The sequence below is a fragment of the Sarcophilus harrisii genome, chromosome 5 (genome assembly GCF_902635505.1).
Source record: "Sarcophilus harrisii chromosome 5, mSarHar1.11, whole genome shotgun sequence".
In the NCBI taxonomy this organism is placed as follows: Eukaryota; Metazoa; Chordata; class Mammalia; order Dasyuromorphia; family Dasyuridae; genus Sarcophilus; species Sarcophilus harrisii.
Window position 1 is genome coordinate 237,780,443 of NC_045430.1, and position 24,368 is coordinate 237,804,810.

The following is a 24,368-nucleotide window of genomic DNA, read 5'->3' on the forward strand; positions in this document are numbered from 1 at the left end:
ATGTGTGAGATTGTCTCAGGCAATTAGACAAATCCTAATTTTAATATGAGATAATTTTAGTAGAAAGGACAGGCAGGCTCTTGAAGAGGTTTTTTTCCTGGTATTTCAATATTTTATAATATTTCAGTAACAGAAGGTGATTGCCTTGTGAAATGGTGGATTTCTCCTTCTCCAAGATCTTTTAAGAAGAATCACGGTGATGATTTGTCTATAATAGTAAGAAAGTTGGAAAAGGAGAGGAATAAGCACTACTTATGTACCAGATATTTGACTGAGTGTTTTACAAATAATATCTCATCTGATTTTCACAACAACTCTGCAAGAAAGGCACTACTATTATTCCTGTTTTACAGTGGAGGAAAAGGGGGCAGGCAGAGGTAAAGTGATTTGCTCAGAATCATACAGTACTATTAACTGCCTGAGCCCACATCTGAACTCAGGTCTTCCTGGCTATAGACCCAATATTCTATACCTGCCCAATGTTAGGAGTTCTTTTAGAATGTCACTGAAGTGCCATCCAACTCCAGAATTCAGTGATCCAATCTGCTTATCTCATTTTTGCTCTTGCTCTTGTTTGTTCATTAAAGACATAAATCTTAAATGTTGGCATATATATTATTTAATACTACTTTATGGCATATTTAATCACAGATTTGTAGAGTTCCTTCTACAGTATTTTAATTTTTATAAGTATTAAGTACAATTTTGTAATAGAATATTATGTCTCAAAGGTAATTAGGAACTCATCTTGTGCTACCTCTTATTTTTACAGATGAAGAAATTAAGACTGGAAGGAGGGACCTGATTTCCCTGAGATTATTTATGTAGTTAGTGGCGGAACTAGAAGATCAAATGAGACCAGATGTGCAAAACGCTTTCTAAAATTAAAAAGTACTATATACATGCTAATATTATGATCACCGTTAGGTAATTATGTATTATGGTAATAATAATGAATCATCATCATTATTATTATTGTAGAAATTTAATTATATATAGTATATAAAACATAGTATTAATATAATTGTATTATATTATTATTATAGTAATAATAATAATCATAATTAAGTAATTATGATTACAGTTATGTGGCACCATAGTACAGAGTGCTGAGGTAAGAATCAGGAAGGCTCATCTTCCTGAGTTCAAATCTGACCTCAGACACTTATTAGCTGTGTGACCCTGGGCAAGTCACTTAAGTCTGCCTTAGTTTCCTCATCTGTAAAATGATCTGGAGAAAGAAATGGAAAACCACTCCATATATTTGTCAACAAAACCCAAAATGGGGTATTGGAAAATCATATATAACTAAAGAACAAAAAATATAATTATTCTTATTGGTATTATTATTATCCTAGTTTTTATCATTCCTATCTAATGCACTTTTCTTTCCATCACCTGATGGTCACTACATAATTCCTACTAAAGTCTTGTTCTTCCATAATATATCTTCCATAAAGACTATTTTACAATTAATTCACACAAAGTAAACGCTCACATGGTAGCCAAAAGAAGCAATACAAGGACACTCTCAAAGTCTCTTTGGAGAGTTTTGGAAATGATTGGATGACACGGGAGATATTGCCACAGGACTGCCCAGTACGGGGTTCTCACATCAAAGAGGGCACTATGCTCTAGGAGCAAAGAAGGATTGAAGTACCTCAAAGCAAGTGTGTGATGGACAAAGTTAGAGAATCCACTCAAATATTCACATGTGCCTGACCAGTGGCAGAGCATTCTGAGCTCGTATTGGTCCGCCGTTGGCTGCAGTAGGAAACACAGAAACTTGACGCTAACACAGTGATGTCATTTTGGTTCTTTTTGAGAATAAAGGACAACCACAAAATGATCAATCAACTATCCATAATTATCTAAGAGCAAGTCATCATCATCATTGCTAATGTTTATTGCACACTTACCAGGTGCCAGGCACTGTGTTAAGCATCTTACAATTATTATCCCACTTAATCCTCACAACAATCCTGGAATGGAGATGCTGTTGTGATCCCCATTTTCTAGATGAGGAAACTAGGGTAATTTAAGGTTAAGCGACATTCTCAGGGTCACATATTTAATAGATGTCTGAGACCACATTTGAATGCAGGTCTTTCTGATTCCAGACCTAGGTTTTAGCCACGGCACCATGTACCCGCAACATTTATACACCAAATATGTATTTGTGCATATATTATGTGCAAAAGTTCAGTGAAACAGGATTAGAGGTGAATAAGACAGTTTCTCATTTCATGCAGCTTTATTGTCTAGGAGTGGCAATATCACTAATTGGGCTAAAGAAGCAGCTACAAAAATCAAGGGAGTATGAGTTCTACTCTCAGCTCCACTTCTGCCTGGGAGACATGAGACAAGTAGTGTAATTGCGCTGTGCTTTGGTTCTCCAAACTTTAAAAACAGGGACAGTAATACTGACTCATAGAGTTGTTAAAAGAAGCAGTAATAAAAATGGCTATAAAGTACAGAGCATATATGAGTGCTGTAGAAATGCTTAATAATAAAAAAAAGTAACTCAGCTGAGTTATATTTAGAATAAAAAGTTATAACCATTTCTGGTCATAATTAGGAGCACAATGCTATCTACGGCAGGCATCTGATTGCTACATGAGCTAATGAAGTCTTCTGGGTTGTTGTGGGTTTTTGTTTTTTTATCCATCACAATTAATAGGATTTTTTTAATATGCCTTAATTTTTCACTGAGCAACATAACAACAATATCAACTGAGATGAAATTGTACTGTGAAGAGTGCTATTTGTCTCTAAAGCAAAACATTCATTTAAAAATAATTTATGTTTTAAAGATGTTTTTTGATGCCATTTCCCAATGATTCCTCACCTCATCCCCCACAACACACAAACATTGAATCCTCCTTTAAGACGCAGAAAAATAGTAGAGCAAAGTTGGCTAACAAAAAGGCCACATCTGGCAAAATATACAACATTCTGTTATTGTATTTCCCTACCTCTCTAAAAAGAAAGGAGGAAATCAAGAATATGTGGATGCAAAACACTGCTGATACTTACCCCCGTGTGACCAAGGACAAGTTTTTTTAATGATTCCAAGACTCAGTTTCCTGATTCCTAAAATGAGTTGGCTTATACAGTCTTTGAAATCCCCTTCTAGTTGGAGAGCTATGAACATTTAAGGTGTTCTAGTTAAAGCTTAAAATGGCACTAAGAGTTCTGGGATAGCTTATCTAGTCTTTCAAGACCTGATATTTTCACTTTTTAGATAAGCAGACTGAAATGGAACCAATTCAATTTATAATCCAAATGAGAAGTGATTATTAAACACATATAGTAATAACTAACATCTATCTCTTTAAAAGTACTGCATGTCCATTGTCTTATTTAAGCTTCACAGTATCCTTGTGAAGAAGGACCTATGGGCATTATGATATACATTTATATATGAGAAAACCAAGTCTCAGAGAAATTAAATTATTTGTTGAGGATCCCACAGAATTTGAATCCAGATTTTCTTGACTCTAGGAATAGCACATACTCTAATAGTTTTCACTGATTTAAATCTAACGTAAAATTCTAAACATCAAAATCCCTGTAGAAGATACAAAGTGAGCCTTCCTGTTCAGATTTAATCACTGGTGGCTAAAATTGTTCAATTGGTTTAGCACAGTTATCTGACTTACAGTGATCCACTTAATAAATCAATCCATCAGGTGAAATCCTCACCTTCCAGTACAAAAAGACTCTGAGATACCCTTGCCCTGAGGAAGGTAAATGATTATTATTTTTATCCTGCAGATAAAAGAATTGAGGTATATAGAGATGATTTTTCTATTTCAACATTCCCATCACCAGATTTCAGGTTTAACCCTTTTAGAACTCCTTAATAAATGAAATTTACAGTGAAATCAGGAATTTCCCACTGATAATAGGATCTCCTCTTATTTAGAATTAGAAGGGACCTACCAAGAGGTCATCATTCTAGTGCACTGTTTCTCTATCCACTTTTGTTGTTCAGTTGTTTCAGTTTTGTCTGATTTTTTGTGAACCCATCTGGGATTCTGTTGGCAAAGATATTGAAGTGGTTTGCCATTTCCTCCTCTAGTTCATTTTACAGAGGTGGAAACAGAGGCAAACCTGACGAAATTACTTGCCAAGAGTCACCCAGCTAGTAAGTGTCTGAGACCAGATTTGAACTCAGTAAGATGAGTCTTTCTGATCATAGACCCAGCACTCTATGCACTAGCTAGCTGGCATATAGTAGGGGTTTGATAAATGTTTGTTCACTACAATGAGTGTATGTTGAGCACCTACTGAATATGACATTTTGTTTGACAGTGACAAAAATGAAATAGTCCTTGTGCTCTAGAATTATAAATTGTATCAGACTTTAATAGAATAGAATTAAATTGAAATTAATTGAATGGAATAGAATAGAAATTAGTAGAATAGGGGTAACTAGGTAGTATATTAAATAGAATACTGGTTTTAGGATCAGAAAGATTCATGTTCACAACGTCAAGTCTGTCTTTAGACATTTACTAGCTGTGTAACCCTGGGCAAATAATTTCACCAGGTTTACCTCAGTTTCCTCATCTCTAAAATGAGCTGGAGAAAGAAATGGAAGACCACTCCAGTATCTTTGCCAAGAAAACTCCAAATGGAATCACCAAGAGTCAGACACAATTGAAATGACTGAGTGATAGCAAAAACTTAGCTGGGAAACAGTATGGCGTAGTGGCTAGAGACGCAAGTACAAGAAAGACCTAGGACTCAGAAAATACTAGCTGTGTGACCTTAGAAAATTGATTTTACTTTTTATTGCCCCAGGTACCTTATTCAGATAATAAATTTCAAAGCATGCACTGATTTATATTGCCAGAGTTTCCTTACTTAGAATCCTACATATCAATGAAATCATGTGTAGATTAAAAGGTTCAAGGTTCTACCACAGCTAATAACTTTTAAAGAAGGATCCAACCAAGGCATCCTGCTTCCTAGTACAATAAGACCTTCCTATCTCTCACCTACCTTCCCTGTATGGACTACAAGAACCCCAGGACATCAGAGCTGGAAGCAGTTGGATAACCTTTTCTTAAAGTGGTCTTAACTTACCATTTTCACTTTTGGATTCTATGTCTCTGCCTCAGATTTAACAAGCAGGGTTTTCTGTGTTTAATTACTTTTTAATGGAAATACCATTTGCATTCAAATGAGCTCTTAGTTTTCACATCACGAGTTTGCATGAAGTTATTGTGTCGTTATAATCTCATGCTATAATGGCTTCATAATGCAAGTCTCTATGGAGTTGAATTAGTTGTTTCCTATGGTAATCGCACATCACTATAATATCATAATCACATAAGCACAGTCCCCACACGCTTTCACTGCAATCATTTTGACATTGTAAGAGCATTTTAATAGTATTAGCATAGATTCTCTGGAGAAATCATCTCATTGTCACAGCATTACTGTATAAGATTAATTGCACACAAGGTTGATACTGTTGTGAATGAAAGCATTGGAAAATGTTCAACATCTACCTGGCCTGTCTGCCTTTCATCCCTCAAAGAGACAGCACATTCAGAAATAAAGGTGTCAATACTTCCTTCTCTTGAGCATAAGAAACCGTTTCTTTTACTCAAGAATCACAAAATATGAGTGAATTAGAGCAATCATAGAACAAGGGGGCTATGCAAAAGAAATGGTTACTCCTTCAGGAAGTTTACAATCTACTTGGGTAATTGGAATATATAGATGCAAGACAAGTGAATGTAAATTCATCCTGTTCTGAGTGAATAGGACACAAAAGTGTATAAATGCCCTTGGGAGTGCAGGAGGTAAAGGTGGGTAATTAAAAGAAGGTATCATAAAGAACATGAATTTCTTGTATAAATGTTCTATAATTAATTATTTAGAAAATTCATTAAGTACAGCACTTTGTTTGGCACCAATAGTTATACCAACAGAGAGCAGATTTTGGCAGAAAACCATCAAGCTGGAGAGATTTGGGGTATGAGCTTGGTGACGGCCTGTTGGTTTGGAGTTGCCCATGGCAGTGAAAAAAGGATGAAAGCATAATATCAAAACTCTTAAAAAGGGTAAAACAAACATCAGTCATATACAAATTATTAGTTATGAAAGGGTCACCCTAGCCCTTACTTAAGCTCATATGCTCAGAAAGCTTGATGTAATAGTAGAAGGAATACTGATTTGGAACACATGGGTTTAAATCATGATGGGTCTCATGGTATTACTATGGGGTACCTGACTTCTCTAAGCCTCAGTTTCCTTATCTGAACAAAAGAAAGAGTTGTACTAAGTTACTAAAGTCACTTCTATTTCTAAATCTTGTGATCTTGTTAAAAGTTGAGATTATTCAGAGCAACCAATTGCACCATTTAAACTAACCACTTAAATCAGGGGAGAATACCTCTGTTGAAGCAATCAATCAATTGAAGCCATGAAAACAGGTGGAACAAGGCTTTAAACAATTTGGAAGGAGTGAAAGCCATTGGATAAAAATTAAATGATGCAAAAAAGTTTATTGGGATAGGCTAAAAGACTTAAGGGAGAACTCACTGGTCTTGTATAAAATAGTAAGCCATTGCCAGCTTTAACATTTGAGAAGCTTTACAGTCCGGAAGCAGACCAGTCAGAATTGGCTTGGGAATTCTTTGAAGGAAGAGGAGAAGAATTTTGGCTTCCCCTTTTAGCAGAGGATGATTTCGTAAACTTCAGAAAGTCAGAGATTTTTGATTTTCCTTAGGTGTTCTAGACAGCATCTCTAGAATAACAAAAACTATTCAGTTATTGTGTTTGTATTGGGAAAGAGGGGCAGGAGAATTTATTAAGTTCCTAGTATGTGTTAGGCATTGTGCTAAATGTTTTATAGATATTTCATTTGACGTCTCCTCCTTCCCCTTTCCTTTTTTCCTCTCTCCCTCTTTTTCTTTCTGTCCCTCATCTTCCTTTCTCTCTTTTGATCCCTTCTCTTTCTCTCCTTGACTCCCTCCTCCTTTTTCCTTTTCCTCTTTATCCTTCTCCCCTTCCTGCCCATATAAGGTTTTCCTAGCTAATTCAGGCTGCAAATGCAGCACCCATTTATTAGCCCAATCCCATTACAGATTGGCATGGAAGTTTTGACCTGCTCCATTTCCAAATGGAAGCAACTTTTCTTCTTTTTAGGCACCTTGGTTGTCCTTGCTTCCGAGGCTTGCCATATTTGTGCCAGACTTAATTGGGATACCCAATTGGTCTCCAGTTCAGCTCAGAATTCTGGAGCTAAAGAGATCCACCAGCCTCAATCTCCCTTATATGAGGGATTAGAGGTACCCAACAGCACATGGTTTTAAATGCTTATTGACTAACTCATTGAGTGATGCTAAGAAAAAGGAAGGCAGACAAAAATACTAGGATACAAAGGGATTAATTAGGCTAGCCTCTGCCCACAGACAAAATACTAGAAACAAGAATTAGTCTATGATCAAGGAAGGTATGAGAAGGATAGTTCCCTGTGGCTTTCTCTCTGTTCTAATTCTTCTCCCCTTCTCATGAAAAAAAGTTAGAGGAGCCCTGCATTTTTTATTATTACAACCCTATAATAGACAGGTTCTAACCAAATCATCTTTACTTAGACCCTATGCTGGAATATAGCCACAAGTATCATATTTTTTGGTTTAAACCACCACACATAAAACCCTCTTACATTTAATCAATGATGAATTTCCTAGTCCTGTGGGGAAGATTAGAGAATTCCTTACACCAGAGACACTATTTCCTTGATACTTCCCTGGGGTAATTATCCCTGAATTTCACATTATTATACTTTTCTCTGAAAATAATCATCAATAGTTATCATTTTTTTTAAAAATTAAGAGCTAGGTTGCATCCAAATTTAAATCTGACAATAAATTAGGGTTTTAGATTTGCTTAAGGTGATTGGGAAGTGGGGAGGAAGGCTTGAATGATCATGAAAAGCATTTCAGGTACTCTTTCCCAGAAAGCAGATGGCAACCTTTCTTGTACTATTAAATACCTGCCAACATTCTTACATTGGATAAATCATACCATTCTGAAGTGTGATGAGATATAATGATGGCTTATTGTTCCTTTCTGAACACTGAATGAGAACAACTTAGAAACTTTTTTTTGGTTCAATTTTTTTTTTTACCTATAAAATAGTCAATAATGATTCTTTCAATGGCTCAATTGGAACACAAAGACAAGACAAGCCCTCTAAGTGCTGGGAAGAACTACTTTTAGAAACTGGGTGTGAAGCAATATCCCTATTACATAAACAGTATAAGCTGTTCCTACTATTTCAGTGGTTACTTGTAATTTTTCAGGTCTGGGATACCTGGTATCAAGAATTTCCTGATTCTCTCATTGAATTTTTATAAATTTAAATTCCCCATTACTGAATTCGTATAATTGTCAGGATTACTTAAATGTAGCCTCTTCTGTAATGAATTGAGATTAATGTGTTTTATTTCATTTAGGCTTGACAAGTTTTATTATCATTAGCTACCCCTCGAAATGTAGTCACAAGTTGGAAATTAAAGACTTGGCATATTGGTGCTTATCAGTATTCACAATGATTCTATCTTTGCTGTAAAGTGTGTGTTGAATTAATTTAGGAAAATAGATTTTCTTCTATATTATTTTAGTGTTCTTATGTCAATAGAAAGCTGTTCTGATAGTGTTTGATAAAGTGAGTTATTTAATAAAGTAGGCAGTTGTGAACATGCAATCCATGAGCTTTAAAAATATATTCATTTATTTATTTATTTTTGCTGAGGCAATTGCGATTAAGTGATTTGCCCAGGGTCACAGCTAGGAAATATTAAGTGTCTAAGCTGGATTTAAACTCAGACCCTCCTAACTTCAGGCTGCTCTATCCACTGCACCATCTAGCTGCTCCCAAAATATATATTTTGATCACCATTTCAATATAATTTGTTTCATTTTTAATCCTATATATTTTATTTCAGACATTTAAAAACATGATTCTGAAAGTTCATAGACTTCATTTTGATTGCCATAGGGGTCCATAACACAAAAAAGGTTAAGGTTAAGTAATTTCCTGCAAAAGAAAATCATAATATAGTTATATTGTATACAATATACAGACATTTACTAAATATTTGTTTAATGCATCGATGTAGTCAATACAGTCCTTACATGAACAATCATTATCAACTTTCATTAATAATCAGCATTTATATAATCAAGCTTTAAGGATAACAAAGTACTTTACAAATATCTTATCTGATACTCACAACAATCCAGGGAGGTAAATACCATTATTGTTCTTCCTCTCCTTCCCCTACAGATATTGCTTCCCTCCCCCCCAGACAATTGGAATTAAGTGACTTGCCCAGGATCACACAGCTAGGAAGTGTAAGTGTCTGAGACCAGACAGGTCCTCCTGACTTTAGGGCTGGTGCTCTATCCACTGTTCCACCTAGCGGCCTTTTGTTTTGTTTTTCTTTCTTTTATTATTATTATTATTTATTTTTACTTTTTTTTTAAAACAGAAAGTGAGGGTTTGTAGTATCCCTGCATAAAACAAGTCTACCAGAGCCATTTTTCTGACATTGTGCATTCACATCATGTTTCTGTGTCACATTTGGATAATTGTGGCAATATTTTAAACTTTTGCATTATCATATCTGATATGGTGGTCTGTGTGATAAGGGATCTGTGATGTTACTATTGTAATTGTTTTTGGTTGCAATGAACCTTGCCCATACAAGACAGTGAATTTAATAGATAAATCTGTGTTTGACTGTTCCACCAACTGGCTGTTTGACACATCTCTTTCCCTAGCCTCCAGTCTATATTCCCTAAGACAATACTGAAGAACATTGTATAAACTTGGTTGATTAAGCAGTGGCAGGATTTGAGAGGATTGACTCCAATTTTGAAAGAAGTTCTAGCATGGGTAAAATGTTATAAAACAGCTCTGCTTTCCTGAAAGGAAAAGTCAATTGATGTGGCAAATTTCATTGCTGTCTAATTTCAGAAATCGCCATAGTCACCCAAGCCTTTACCAATCATCACCCTGATCAATCAGCAGCCATCAACATTAAAGCAAGATCTTCCACCAGGAAAAAAAATGGCTGAAGACTAAAGATGGTTAACACTTTTTTTTTTTTTAACCATAAAGTATTTTTAAATTAGGATATGTACATATTTTTAGCCATAATACTATTGCACAGCTAACAAACTACTGCCTAGGGTAAAGATGACTTTTATATGCACTAGAAAATCAAAAAAATTGTGACTCACTCTAGTGTGATATTTGCCTTATTGCAGTGATCTGGAAACAAACTCACAATATCTTCAGTTTGCCTGTATTAGCCCCATTTTGCAATTGAGGAAAGTGAAGGCAAGTAGAGGTGATATGTCCAGGCTCACACAGCTAATATGTGTCTGAGATTCAAGTTGAACTTGGTTCTTTCCTAGATTCCTAGTCCCGTGATCTATCCACTGATTTACCTGCCCCCCTAAGGAAGAGATATATTAGACCTTCTCTAATTACAGGTGTTTCAGACAGCTGATATATGAATATGGAGGATGGAGAGGTCTTGAATGCCCCCTGCTACTTATTAATTTACTTCCTTTTGATGGCAATGAGATCTCTGCAAACAAATGGGAAGGTAAATTAGGAGAAAAATAAGAGAGCATTGCTAATATATGTAAATATATCTAAAGCTATATATATTAAGCAAATATATGTGTGTGTGTGTATATATTAAGCAAATATATATAAAGCAAGTGTGTATGTGTATATATATATATATATATATATATATGTGGGAAACATTACTGGAAAATACTAATAACTACTTTAACTGCTCTTCCCATATTGGAAAATTTTAGTTAATTCTTTTCCTGATTCTTCATTTTTGATCTGATCTATAGTACTTATTTCATAGTATTGTTATGAGCCTTAAATGATATTAATATCCCTAAAATACTTTGTAACTGTTCAGGTGCTATGTGAAGATGTAAGTTATTATTTATTTTACAAATAGTAAATCTCTATATTGTGTATATATATAGAAAATATATTTTGAAAATAGTTTTAAGGTCTCTATTAATTTACTGTTTTGATGGACTTTTTGATTAAAAAAGTTCATGGATTCCAAGTTAAGAACATAGTTTGATAACTAAATATCTATGTAATTTGGTTAAAAAAAATCCTATGTATTTTATGCATTAAAAACATCCCAAGAAGGGACCCTCACCCATCTTACCAGACACTGCAAAAGAGGTCTAGGACATTCAGGAAAAGGTTAAGACCCACTGGACAAGAATAATGAGACTTAAGAGACCATAGTACCATTGCCTAACCTGATTTGCATTAGGATAGCTTCATGATTACAATACCTACTTTATAATCATGTAATCATATATTTTGTAAACTTTAAATCCTATATAAATGTGAATAATTATATTTTGTAAATTGAGTAAGAATGGAATAGAATGTTTTAGTTCTTACATATTGTATAATGATATTATCAAAACTTTGTGTTTAATGGGATTTCCATAAGCAATGGAAAGGTACATTACATGATGCAAATTCAATTAAAGTTTTTTCCTTCAACTTTTACTAATTCACAAGCAAAAATGAAGGAAAAATGGCTGCACAGAATATTGTTATAGATCATAGGCATAACATATAAACCCTTTCAGTTCTCATCAGATCCTAGCCAAGCCTTGTCAAAAAGAAAAGATGTCCTGGAATTAATCCTTTTGACTCCTCTGGAACCTTAATAAATAGCTCAAGTTTGAAAAGTGCAGATTAAACCAAAAGCTAGATTGCTTTCTTCAGTACAGTTATAAGTCTGAGATTCAATAGATTAAATAAGAGAGAATCTAGAATTAGTGACAGTTTGAAATCCTCAGAGGAATATATTTTTAAACTTGGAACATCTGGCTTGGAATATAGGGACACAAAATCGTTACTGGGCAGTAAACAGTCAACTACATGCCATAATGGATAGTGTTGAGTTTTACAGTGAGGAAAACCTGAATTCAAATCCTGTGCAAACCACTTGGTAGCTGTGTGACCTAAAGAAGGTGATTTAACCCAGCTCAGCCTCAGTTTCCCATCTGTAAAATAGGGACAATAATACAACTACTTCATTAAATTATGAGGTTCAAATGAGTAAATAAAGCAATTTACAAAGTTCAGAACTAGAAAAAGGCTAGCTATTAACAATTAAAATTTGTTAATGTAATGTATATTTTATATTAAAAAGATATTTGTTAATAATGAACACAGATAATTTTGTTTTGCTTTTGATAAGCTTTTATCAACATCAGTGTTAGAAAGATTCACTTCCACATTGTATAATACTAGTTCAAGCAATTTTGAAAGCCCTAATTAACAAGCTAATGACATTTGTATGATGCTTTAAAATGTACATTTTGCACATTTTTTGTACATTAAATTGTTGAACATTAAAATGTACAACATTTGTATATCAACAGTAAATGGCCAAGTATGGAATAGAAATTGGACCATGGAGCAATTTTGTAAATTGGATCCCTGTAGACGGCATGTTGACTTAGTATTACAATGAAATGCTATCTATGTTTTATTGTATTTTGGGAATGGTGGCTGTTTGTAGTTTTCAGTCATGCCCACTTCTTTGTGACCTCTTTTAGGGTGTTCTTGGCAAACCCAAAATGGGGTCATAAAGGGGTGGACATGACTGAACAAAATGCCTTTTTAGGTATGCATTTATTTAAGTTTATTTTAGTTTTCATTTATTTGTTAAATATTTCCCAATTATATTTAAATTTGGGCTGCACTTGGGAGTATAGCAAGCAGCAGGTTTGACACTTGGCCTATAAGGTCCCCTTTTAACTTTAAACTGATGAGCCTCCAAGTTGTGAAATACATCAAGAAGAGATATGGAATTACATTGCTAGGAAGTCCATTTAGCCTTCTACAATGGGCACAATTTAACAATACTAGGAAGTTCTTGGAAGGTAAAGAACCAAGTATCCTATTGAAATGCCTCCTAAATGGATATGTAATATGGCACAGTGAAGAGGGACTGGGTTCCAATCCTGGCTCAGTGACTTATCTTGGACAAGCCTCTTTTCTTGGGGTCTTCGCTCTCTTAGCTGTAAAATGATGAACATTACATGAGATGATCCCTAAGGTCCAGTCCAGCTAAATCCTATGATATGTACTGATAAATTTGAGTCACAGGGTAATCACATCCCATTTCCTCCATTCCCTATTTTCTGATTCTACTGAAACAGCATGAGATCAATGAAATAAATAAGTAAAAGGGGAGGGGTGAAGTTGGCAGAGGAGAAGGTTGCAATTAAGGTCCATTACCAACAAGGATTCATAGTGGAGGGCTTAGAGCTATCAAAAAGGGCCTCTAATCCAAATTACAGAAACAATTCTTTAATCCCTTTGGGAGGTCCCAGATTCATGCTGAATTGACCCATAGAATGTTGAAAGGGCCTGCAAAAAAAAAAAAAAAATCTCTAGACTAATACTACTTTTGGGGGAATAATTGTTTTGGGGACTGGTTGAAGTCTTGTTACTCAAGAAAACCATGGAAAGCATAGTTTCTCTTTTCATTCATATATACACACATATATGTGCTTGTATATTTATATACTTATATAGGATGCATGCATATAAGTATGTGTACACACAATAAATTATATACATATAGTTGTATCATAGTATATTTATGTAAACATGTATATATACATACAATTATATATGCACATATCATATCCACGAGTATTATTCTATAGTAGCACTAATTTAAGTATCACTTAATAAGATCAGCCTTTAAGCCATTTCTCTAGCCAGGTTATCACATTGGTCTCTCAATATACAAAATAAATAAGGAGGACTATTGCATGAGTTATTAGAAGCTTCAGACAAGAACAGCTTCATGTAGGAGATATCTGAGCTGAGTTTTAACAAATATTAGGTCTTTCTCTGTCCAGGACCAGTACTCTATCCACTATAATAGGCTACAATTTACTTGAACAAATGCTTTCCTAACTGTAAATGATTACATTCTGGAAAAGCAGACTATGAAAAGGGACCAAGAAAACAATCTTAGAAAACAATACTAGAGAAGACTTAGCAGTAGCAGTGGACTATAAATTATAGAGAATAGCATTATTAACCACAATATTTACCAGCATTCTACTCTAAATACTGCAAAACAGTAAATAATTATCCAATTAAGTTGCGCAAGATAAGCAGTTATTATTCTGGATTTTGTAGAAGGAGATGGTAATTACTATTTCAACAGTCTTGGTAAAAAGCTGGCTAAATGCTTGACTATATACAACTCAGAAAAACAACCTCTGTAAATAGGAGAGGGCTAAGAAAGAAAAGCTGATAAGGAGAATTCTGTGGATCACAGAATGAAGAACTAGTAAGTAAGTGACTGTCAACTTAATATGCAGAGATTCAAGATGGGAAACAATGACAGATCATCTTTATAAAAAAAAAATCTTTTTTTTTTTTTAAGTGTTTACAGATCAATTCTTTAGTTCTCGCTCTAAGAATAACCAAAGTCATCACAACAGTGCTGAATCCATCAGTACTCATGTCAAAGTATCCAGACAATTTTGCCCTCCATACATAGAAAAAAAATCTTCCACAGTCTAAAGGATTTAACATCATTACACTACTCATCAGACTAAAAGGAGGTGAAAACTCTGAATGCCAACCTAAAGGGAGTCTGTTTTTTTTAACTGTCAGTTTCCCCCAGGAGTCAACAAGATTTTGCCCACAGCAGAACTTGCCTCATTGCATTTCTGTTTAAGTCGCAGTAGAAGAATGAATATTATATCCTCAGGATTTGAGATACCCTTGGGTCTCACCATGATACCCAGAAAGCTGGATTTTAAACTATCTTCTGTTGCTTACATGTGAAAAACTGCAATAAGCATGTATAACTTCCCTCAAATATTCCTTGAAGACAAAAATTATATTTGAGAAGCAATTTTTGAAAAAAAAATCTGCAATGAATAACTTCTCAATAGCACCCATGAGTATCCAACTACATTGACTAACTTGGGAAAGGGGAAAGTGGTAGCATGATTTGTGGTGCGTAAAATAACTCAAAATCCCAATTCTTGCTTATTCCTGGGTACTGAGCTTTTGTTTCTCCCATTCACTTATATTGAATATACTTTAAAAAGGTAATTAAACAATTAAGTGCCTTCTTTGCTACCAGTTTGACGACTGTTTGCAATATGCTGGGAAATGTATACCTGCTGACCCATCAATCGTAAAGGAAACTTTAATAACCCCAGTTAACATCCATAGACAACCTTCCATCCAAAGGCTCCTGAATATTTGAACTAAAAATCCAAAGATCATTTTTCTGTTGTCAAAATGACAACCTCAATGCCATACTCAAATTTGAGAACAGTCTAAAGAAAATACCTACCAGAGGAAGAGACTTGCCTTACTCTGCTGAAAACGTAAAGAGATTTCGACCAGAAAAACCCTTGAAATGAATCCCCCATCTGTAAGTCATATAGTACCATTTGGAGCTATCTTGACAAGTAATTTTGTATTATCATAGATTGTTGATTTTTGAATCAGAAGGAACCTTGTCCTCTGTTCTAACTCCTTCATTATACAGGCGAGGAATTGGCGGAGAAAGGTTGTAACACGTCCAAAGTGTATTTGACAAGCTAGAATTTGAACTTGGGTCCTCTGACTTCAAATTCAACATTTCATGGAACCATGTTGCAATAAACAATTTTCATTTTTTATTAGCAATGAAACAAGGCAATATCTGGGACTCGATCAGAAAAACCTGGGCTTTGAACGTATCTGACAATTATTATATACATGTACCTTCTGCTTTAACTATTAAAATTTTATTTAACTTTTTGAGAACTATTTTTGAAGGCAGAATTTTTCTTGTCTCTCCTGCCTATATAGTGCCAATGCATAGTAAATACTTGATAAATATTTCTTGACTTCTTACTAGCTGTTACCGTCTTCAAAGCACCTAACCACAGCATAAAGGATTTTGGAATAAGTTTCCTCCAGGAAGAAATGTTGATGAAATGACAGGTCCTTTATTCTTGTAGAAAAATATCTCCTCCAAAGTCCTACTCTGTTGACTCATTGTGGTGTGGAGGTGACCCTGAGATCTCAGGTCATCTCAATAGAGAAGAAAATTTGGTCAGCACCTAACAAGTGCCAAGATTTTAAGTACCAGCCCTGTGAGAAAATTTTCCCCCCATCTGTGTCCCAATCTATAGTCTAAGAGGGTCATCTCTGGAAGACTGGGTAATGAATCAGAGAATTTAATATTGGTAGGAACCTTAGAGATGACCCAGTTCAATCCTTTTATTTTATTTAAGGGTCTGGACTCAACTTTGTCAGAAGACTAAGGGAAAGAAGGGCTCTCATCACTGGTGGGAGGGCCTATTCACCCAGAATATACAGATTGCTAAAGTTTTGCAGGCTTAGGAAAAAACCGATGTCATTGGCAGCAGACTAAAAAGAAGTGATGTGGAGAACAGAAGAAGACTTTACAGAAGGAATCTCAGAACAAGGCAATCTTTAATCAGCCTCAAGTTTTATGGGACTTGGGGATATTTGCTCCATCAGCAATGTCAAACATTGCATCAAAACTTGCTGAATGCTTTGTAAAGCTTAACAGACTTTTAAAGGGAGAATCAATCAGTTACTCTCCAGTAACTTTTAAAGTTACCAAAGCAAAGGTGAATGTTTTCCTAAAGTCTTGATAAAGGTCAGCAGTTCTGAATGTAATATTCTCTCCCAAGGCTGTCCAATAGATCATATCAAGTAATTGGATGCTAACTGTATTCATGATGGAATTTTTTTAAAGCTTATTTCTTTAGCACTTGACGGTTTCAAAGTATATCCACATACATTAACTTCTGACTCTTTAAGACCACCCCTGAATAACAACAATGAACGTTTGATTGTAACAATGACCCTGCTGCCTGGACTAGCGTGGGGAATACTGTAGAGGCAGGCACATTCCCTGAAGTTCAGATTCAAACACCTTTCTTTTCCTTTTCTTAAATAAAGGTAAGGCAATCTAATAGGATCTGAGGCAGATGTTTTAGTCCTAGTTTAGTTAATAATTAGCTATGGGACTAAGGGCAAGTCACTACCTCTCTGACCCTCGGTTTACCCATCTTCAATGTGAGGGGATTGAACTGACAATCTCAAAGGCCCCTTTAAGCTTCAATGTTTGTGAAAAGTCTGTGTGGACAGGAAAATGAATAAAACCATAAACCCATGGACAACCCTTAAACTCCATGGATATCTTTAGATCAAGAGAACTTGAGGAAGGTCTCCATGTTGAGTGTCTTCCTTTTGACAAATTTATGGAACCATCAGTGAGGAAAGTCCAATCCATCTAGAAGGCATGAGTAAGTTACAATGTGCATGTTGGAGGGAATGTCCATATATTATAGATCCATCTGAGTTTTGAGAATATCTATGTAGGTTTTTCTCACTGCTTGACTCACTGATCTCTACCTTATTACCTAATAATAATATCTATAATTGGATTGTATGTATTCTTTCAGAAATTCCTTTTACTTTTCTTCCTTTTATTTTCTCTTTTTGCCCTGGATGGAAGGGGATGTTTTGAGAGAGCACAGTTTGTCCCACCATTTTTTAGATGATTTGCAACTAGATCCATCTTCATAATTCTGCAGCCTTATTAACTGGCCAAAAATATCTTTAAACCATCATAGGATTTAGAATGTGCAATTGTACATATCATGGAGACCAGTTCCATTTCACAGATGGAGAAATTAAGACTCGGGGAAGTTAAATGAATTTCTTAGTCATACATGGAACAGTTAAGGAGAGATTGGTTCAGCACATAAATCTTCTAATCCCCAGTGACTCCAATTGTACCATTCCACTTCCCATAAAGAAAATCAGGGGCCTATTTCTTTTCAAAGATCCTTTAGAATTTTAGAAAGGACTTTAAAATTCTAACCAACTCCTCCATTTAACAGGAGCCATTTTTAAAAAAATATATAAGAATATGGAGGCCTACAAAGGCTAAATGATAGTCCAATTAATACTGCATTTTCAACTCTTAATTTAAGAGAAACTTAACTTAAATTAGAGGTACAAAGTAGATAAAGTCTTTGGCTTGGAATCAGGGAGATTCTTCTTTACCAGTTCAAGTCTGACACTTTACTAAATTGTCTGACCTGGGCAAGTCACTTAATCCCATTTACCTCAGTTTCCTTATCTGTAAAATGAGCAGAGGAAGGAATTGGCAAACAACTTGGAAAAACTCCAAGTACACATGAAGTCAGGACTGAACAACACAATTATGTAATTTAAAATGAAATTCTGGAAGGGAGGCCAGACCGCATCGAGTTCTGGGTTTTTTTCCCTCCCCTTTCAGGACTTTTATCGTGGGTGACAGATCTAGTCTAGTTCAAGTGAGAAGAATGACATGTTCTTCACCTTTCTCTTTCTCAGGTGTTTCAAGAATTGAAACAAGTCAGTGTTTGTATAGATCTAAAAGCCTCGTCCCCTCTCTCCCATCACTTGAGCCTGAAGTATTTTTACAAACGGTCCCCACAAGTGTCACTGCTTGAAACTTCCTCGCGGTGCTGAGACAGGGCAGTCAGGGCTGCTAGAATGAGCTTTAAGTGGCTGAAGTTTGTAAGAGAGAATGGAAGGCTAGAACGTGGGAATAGAAGCAAAGAAGTTTTCCGGGGTCTTTAGAGGTCTCGGGACAGGCAGGCGGGAGGCTCCCCCGCCCCCCTCCCCAGCAGCCCGTAGCTCCCACTCAGGACGCGAGCCGGAGGTGGCCGCTTCTCGCGGGCCAGCCTCCTGCCCCTCCCGCCTGCTCTGTCACCAGCAAGTTTCAACAGGCATGGCTTTGTGGGACGCTTCGGAGTTGGCAGGGGCGCGAGACTAGCCTGCTGTAGCCCGGCTGGCCAGTGGCCGCAAGCCCGCGGGCTGTAGCTGCCCACGCTCCCCGATTATTTGCAGGGCTCTAGAGATTAGGGATCGTCCACCTCTCCACGGACCCTCCCGGAGGGAGCCTTGGGGAGCGGATCTCTGAAAGAGAAAGATGACAGGCAGACGGCCGCGGGGATATCCTCCCCTCCCTACCGGAGCTGAGCTACTTCTCCCTCCTCCGGGTTCTTTCTCCAGCTCTGTCCCAGAGCTTGGTCCCCAGCGCGGGCCCGTGCGTGTGCCCTCCGGCTGTTAGCTCAGCTGGTGCAGCCTCGGTCTCCTGGACCCAGCCTGGGCCGCTGGGGGCGGAGGGGAGCCGGGCCTTTCTCCGCGCAGGGCCCTGGCATCTGCTGGGGCAGCAGCTAGGCCCCGCCTGCCCTTCTCGGCCCAGGCCTCCCCTCTCCCCACCCCTCCCCGCAGCCGCCCTGGTTTTGAGGCGGTGCTTTGGCAGCAGCTGGGCCCCGCCTGCCCGGAGAGGGCAAGAGAAGGACCGTTCCCCTCCCCATCAGCGGGAGCAGCCGCCTCGGTCCCCCAACCTGGACTTCTGCCCTGTGGGCCGCTCTAGCTCCCCTTCATACCTGAGCAAGTACGGTAACGAATATGAGCCTCTTCCTGTCACCCTGCCCTCCTGAACACTGATTAAAAGCCATACAGTTTTGCTTTGGCCAATGATTGTTTCTTTTAAAATCTGTTAAAACTTCAAGCATTCACTGGCTTTTGATGAAAGCACGCTTGGAATTGCATCAATTTAGTTGGGAAGTAATCATTTTGACTCCCTTTTTATAGGGGGGAACAGCCGAATTCCCTCCTAGCTTGTTCTTTTGGAAATCCCTGAACAGCTCGGTTTACTTCTCAGTTATACAATTCAGGACCTGCTAGACTGAGGGCAGGGGAGCTGACTTTCCCTGGTGGCCTGCCATGATCTGTCCTTTACTTGGCCCAAGGGTCATTGCTCTGTTTGACATTGCTTTTAAGAAAGGAAGGCTCCCGGTGCTTGAAGTCTACCCCCCAAGTAATTCCTTAGCACTGCTGGGATACAGAGAAAGTGAAAAAAGTACTCAGTACAAATAATAAAACAGGAAGCAGGTAGGGAACAGGTAGTTTTAATCCTAAACCAAAAGGAAACTCCAAACCACTAAAGAATGATTAAAGCAGCGACACTTATGTGGACAGTTTGTAAAGATATAAAGTGATGGGAGAGAGGGAATGAGACTTTTAGATCTATAATAAAAACACTGGCTTGTTCTAATCTTTGAAACACCTGAGAAAAAGAAAAGTGAAAAACATGTTATTTTTCTCACTTGAACTAGACTGGATCTCTTTGTCACTCAGGATAAAAGTCATGAAAGGGAAAAAAAAATTCCAGAAATCGATGTGGTCTGGCCTGCTTCCAGAATCTCACTTTAATTTAGGTAATTTTGTTGTCATTAAATCCTAAGGTTTAGCACGATACCTGACACATAGTAGACATTTAATAAATGCTTCTTGATTGGTTGCATGAAGAATGCTCATTATTTAGATAGTACAAAAATAATCAAAATAAATAATAGTAAATAAAAAATAATCAAAGGATGTTTCATGAGCTCATCTGAAGTGTATTGGTAATAGCATAATATCCACAAAAAGATGATTAGGGAAAATAGAACAATCTTTTACATCTAGACACCAGAGTGAGTTTAGACCAGACAAACTGATCGAAAGTTCCTAGTTTCTATTCCTGTTCCTGAAAGGCTCTATTTGAAGGCTAGACTCTGAGGTTCAGTCCCCAAATTGATCTAAAATTCTTACCTGGGTAAGTACTTGGTATTTTGAACTGAATGATGGCTCTATGGCAGAACTGAATAATCCCAGGGATCTTTAGCACTCTATGGCTTAATATAAATCAATCTTTCTCCAAGCCCCATGCAAAAACTTTTAGAGAAATTTAGTGTCTTGCCCATTACTTTGATTCCTTTCCAGTCAACATGCGTATGTTATTGAGCTTCGAGTTGCCCTTGGTATCATTCTAGATATTCTAGCAGAAACAGAACTAGATTTGGAATGAAAGGATCTAGGTTTGACTATTACTTTAGGATGGGTATGACCTTGGGTAATTGGTAATCACTGCATCTCTTTGTTAGCTTCCTTATCTATAAAATGAGAAAATTGATTTGGTCAGGCCCTAACTGGTAGTTCTTAATCCATTGTGGTAGGTGTGGGTGTGAAATGGGTCCCTTTGGTAGTTTGATAAAGTTTATGGATTTTTCTTCAAAATAATGTTTTTAAATGAATAAAATAAAATGCAATACTTCAAAGACTTTGTGATGCCTTTAATGTTACTACATCTTCCAGTACTTTAGACCAGTTGTTCCCACTTTGTGGTCCTCAGACCCCAAGAAGGTTCATGATAATGGTCCAATAGGTACTTGCTAAAAAATTCCTTAATGCCATCCTAGACAGTAAATAATGGGAGTGAATAGTATCTTATGTTAACTAAGTTGTTCACAACATATATTTTGTTGTTGTTGAAAGGTGTTTATCGGACACTGGGAGCCAGTAATTAAACCATAGCTAGTCAGAGTCTTCATTTTCTATGTAATTCTTGTCCATTCTCTCTCATAAATGAAATATTTTAGAGCCCCTTTTCCAGATCCTTTTAAGACTTAGTGGGCTCTATTGCATTCCCAAAACCATCCTGTCCATTTGTTATTCCTCACCTGTAACTGTCACCTCTTTTCCAGATCCCATATCTTTGATAGCTTTCACTCCTCTTCTCACATGAAAGGTATTACTGACAAATGTTATAGATTTATATGAACATATATCTATATCCATATACATGTATATGTGGGTATATATATATATATATATATATATATATACAGACATTATATATACATGTATATATACACATACGTCCACATCCACACATATATCCATTGGTCCAAATGAATGGAGAATTCTTGTTGTCCAAATTGACACGAAGTTTGATGGACAGCCCATCTAGGTAGTTTATCATTAGAAATACCTTAGTCAGACACCGCAGATAGACAAGGAAATGGGCCCAGAATTGAACAGGGGGAGAATTGCCTGGATTGTGTTTTGGAAACTAGGCAACATTTTCAACAAAATCCCGTCATTTTATGACCAAAAAAAGTCATACTTTTCATGCTAGCATTCTTCTGGTGACATTTTATGGCTTAAAATCATGGAATGCAACAATTTTCAAAGAACAATTTATAAAAGAAGAAAACCGTGATAGAAAGGAAGATAGGTAAGGTGATGAAGAAAATAGGGAGAATGATAACTAATGTATTTAAAAAGATACTGAGAAAGGGACATGTGAAACCCAGAAATCCATATGAATATGCATCTCTATGCCCCAAAGGAAAAATTAATGGAAGAGGGATAGAGAAAAACCAGGAGGAACCAAGACTAAAAGGTTCATAAAGTTCATAAAAATAGTAGAAAGCAAGAGATTAGTTCAATGAGATAGAGGAGGTAAAAGTAGGGCCAGGAATATTACTAGGAATGATGAGAACTCGTGCTGGGGCTGTATAATGAAGAGATGGTTAGAAGCAGGCTTCTGGGATGATATCTGTCTGTGCTGACTAAGGCTTTGATTACCTATGTAGTAACTAGGAAACCAGATCAATGTGAGGTCTGACAATGGTTGTTAAGGAAAGATCTGAAAGTCCATTATTTATAATGTTGTGAATTTTACTGTGTTCATGCTGCTAGGTATCAAATTATGCACAATGTTCATGTTAAGAAATGACTACTTTTTAACAGAAGATATTAAGTTCTTCACTGCTCAAGTTGTACCTGTTCTGTAAGATATTTGATGGATTTCATTAGGTGGATCTGTATTTCTAAAGTCCTTAGTCTTACTCTTTAAAAGGAAGCATTTAAAATGAAACTACTCTCTGTCTTATTTCTGTTTGAAAGACATAGTTGCAAGGGAATTTCAAGCAGACAACATTAATATGTAGCAGTTTTTTTGAAAGAACTTTATCAGACTGCTGTGAACAGGTGTGTTCACTGCCTCTTTAAGTTAACATAAAAGCAAAGATTGAAGGGACTTACATAGCTAAAGAGGCAATTATGGTAGAGATTTGTTAGAGTGCTGGATAAGAAGCCACAAAGACTCATCTTTCTGAGTTCAAATTTGACTTGAAATACTTACTAGCTGTATGATTCTGGGAAAGTCACTTAACCCTGTTTGCCTCAGTTTCTCATCTGTAAATTGAATTGGCAAAGGAAATGGCAAAGTCTTTATTTTTTTAAATTTAAATTTTTATTTCCCCCAGTTATATGTAAAACAACATATTTTTGTTATATTTTTACATTCATTTTTTACATATTTCCATATGAGCCATGTTTAGAGAAAAATCAGAACAAAAGGGAAAAAACCATAAGAGGAAAAAAATAGTAGTAAAAGAGAACTTAGTATGTGTTGATTTACATTGTCTCTATAGTTCTCTCACTGGATGCAGATGACAATTTCCACCCAAAGTTTATTAAGATTGCCTTAGATCATTGAACCACTGAGAAGAAATAAGTTTATCATAGTTGATCATTACACAGTTTTTCTGTTGCTGTGTACAATGTTTTTATGATTCTGCTTGTTTCCCTCAGAATCAGTTCAGGTAAATCTTTCCAAGCTTTTTAAAAAACAAGCCTGATCATCATTTTTTAGATAAAACAATAATATTCCATTAATTTCACATACCATAACTTATTCAGCCATTCCCCAAATGACGGGCACCTGCTCAGTTTCCAATTCTTTATCACCATAAAAAGAGATGCTATAAACATTTTTAGACCCATGGGTCCTTTTTCCTTTTATTATTTCTCTGAGATACAGACTTGGTAGTGACATTGCACTTCTGGATCAATAGTATGCACAGTTTGATAGCTCTTTGGACATAGTTTCAAACTCTTCTCCAGAATGTTTGGATTGATTTACAAACTTGATCAGTTGTGCATTAGTGTCCCACTTTTCCCCACATCCCCTCCAACATTTCATTATCTTTTCCTGTCATTTTAGTCAATCTGAGAAGTGTGAAGTGGTAGCTCAGAGTTGTTTTAATTTGAATTTCCCTAATCAATAGTGATTTAGAACATTTTTTCATATCAATTGATGACTAATTTCTTCATTTAAAAATTGCTCATATCTTTTGACTATTTATCAATTGGAGAATGACTTGTATTCATGTAAATTTGTCTCAGTACTTTATATATTTTAGAAATGAGTCCTTTATCAGAAAAACTGGCTGTAAAAATTATTTCCCAGTTTTCTGCTTCTAATCTTGCAGCATTGGTTTTGTTTGTGCAAAAACTTTTAACTTTAATATAATCAAAATTATCCATTTTGCATTTTATATTGTTCTATACTTCTTTGGCCATA

General features: G+C 36.2%; 1 protein-coding gene across 2 annotated transcripts in view; it reads right to left on the bottom strand.

Annotated features, from left to right (window-relative positions):
- Nucleotides 1–19,393, bottom strand: part of PTER (phosphotriesterase related) — a 98,798-nt gene extending 79,405 nt beyond the window's left edge. For both annotated transcript variants that reach the window (XM_003771901.4, XM_023505108.2), the window contains exon 1: nt 19,136–19,393. The gene's annotated coding sequence lies outside the window, so the exon portion shown is untranslated. The remainder of the gene's footprint in view (nt 1–19,135) is intronic.
- Nucleotides 19,394–24,368: the final 4,975 nt, after the last annotated feature.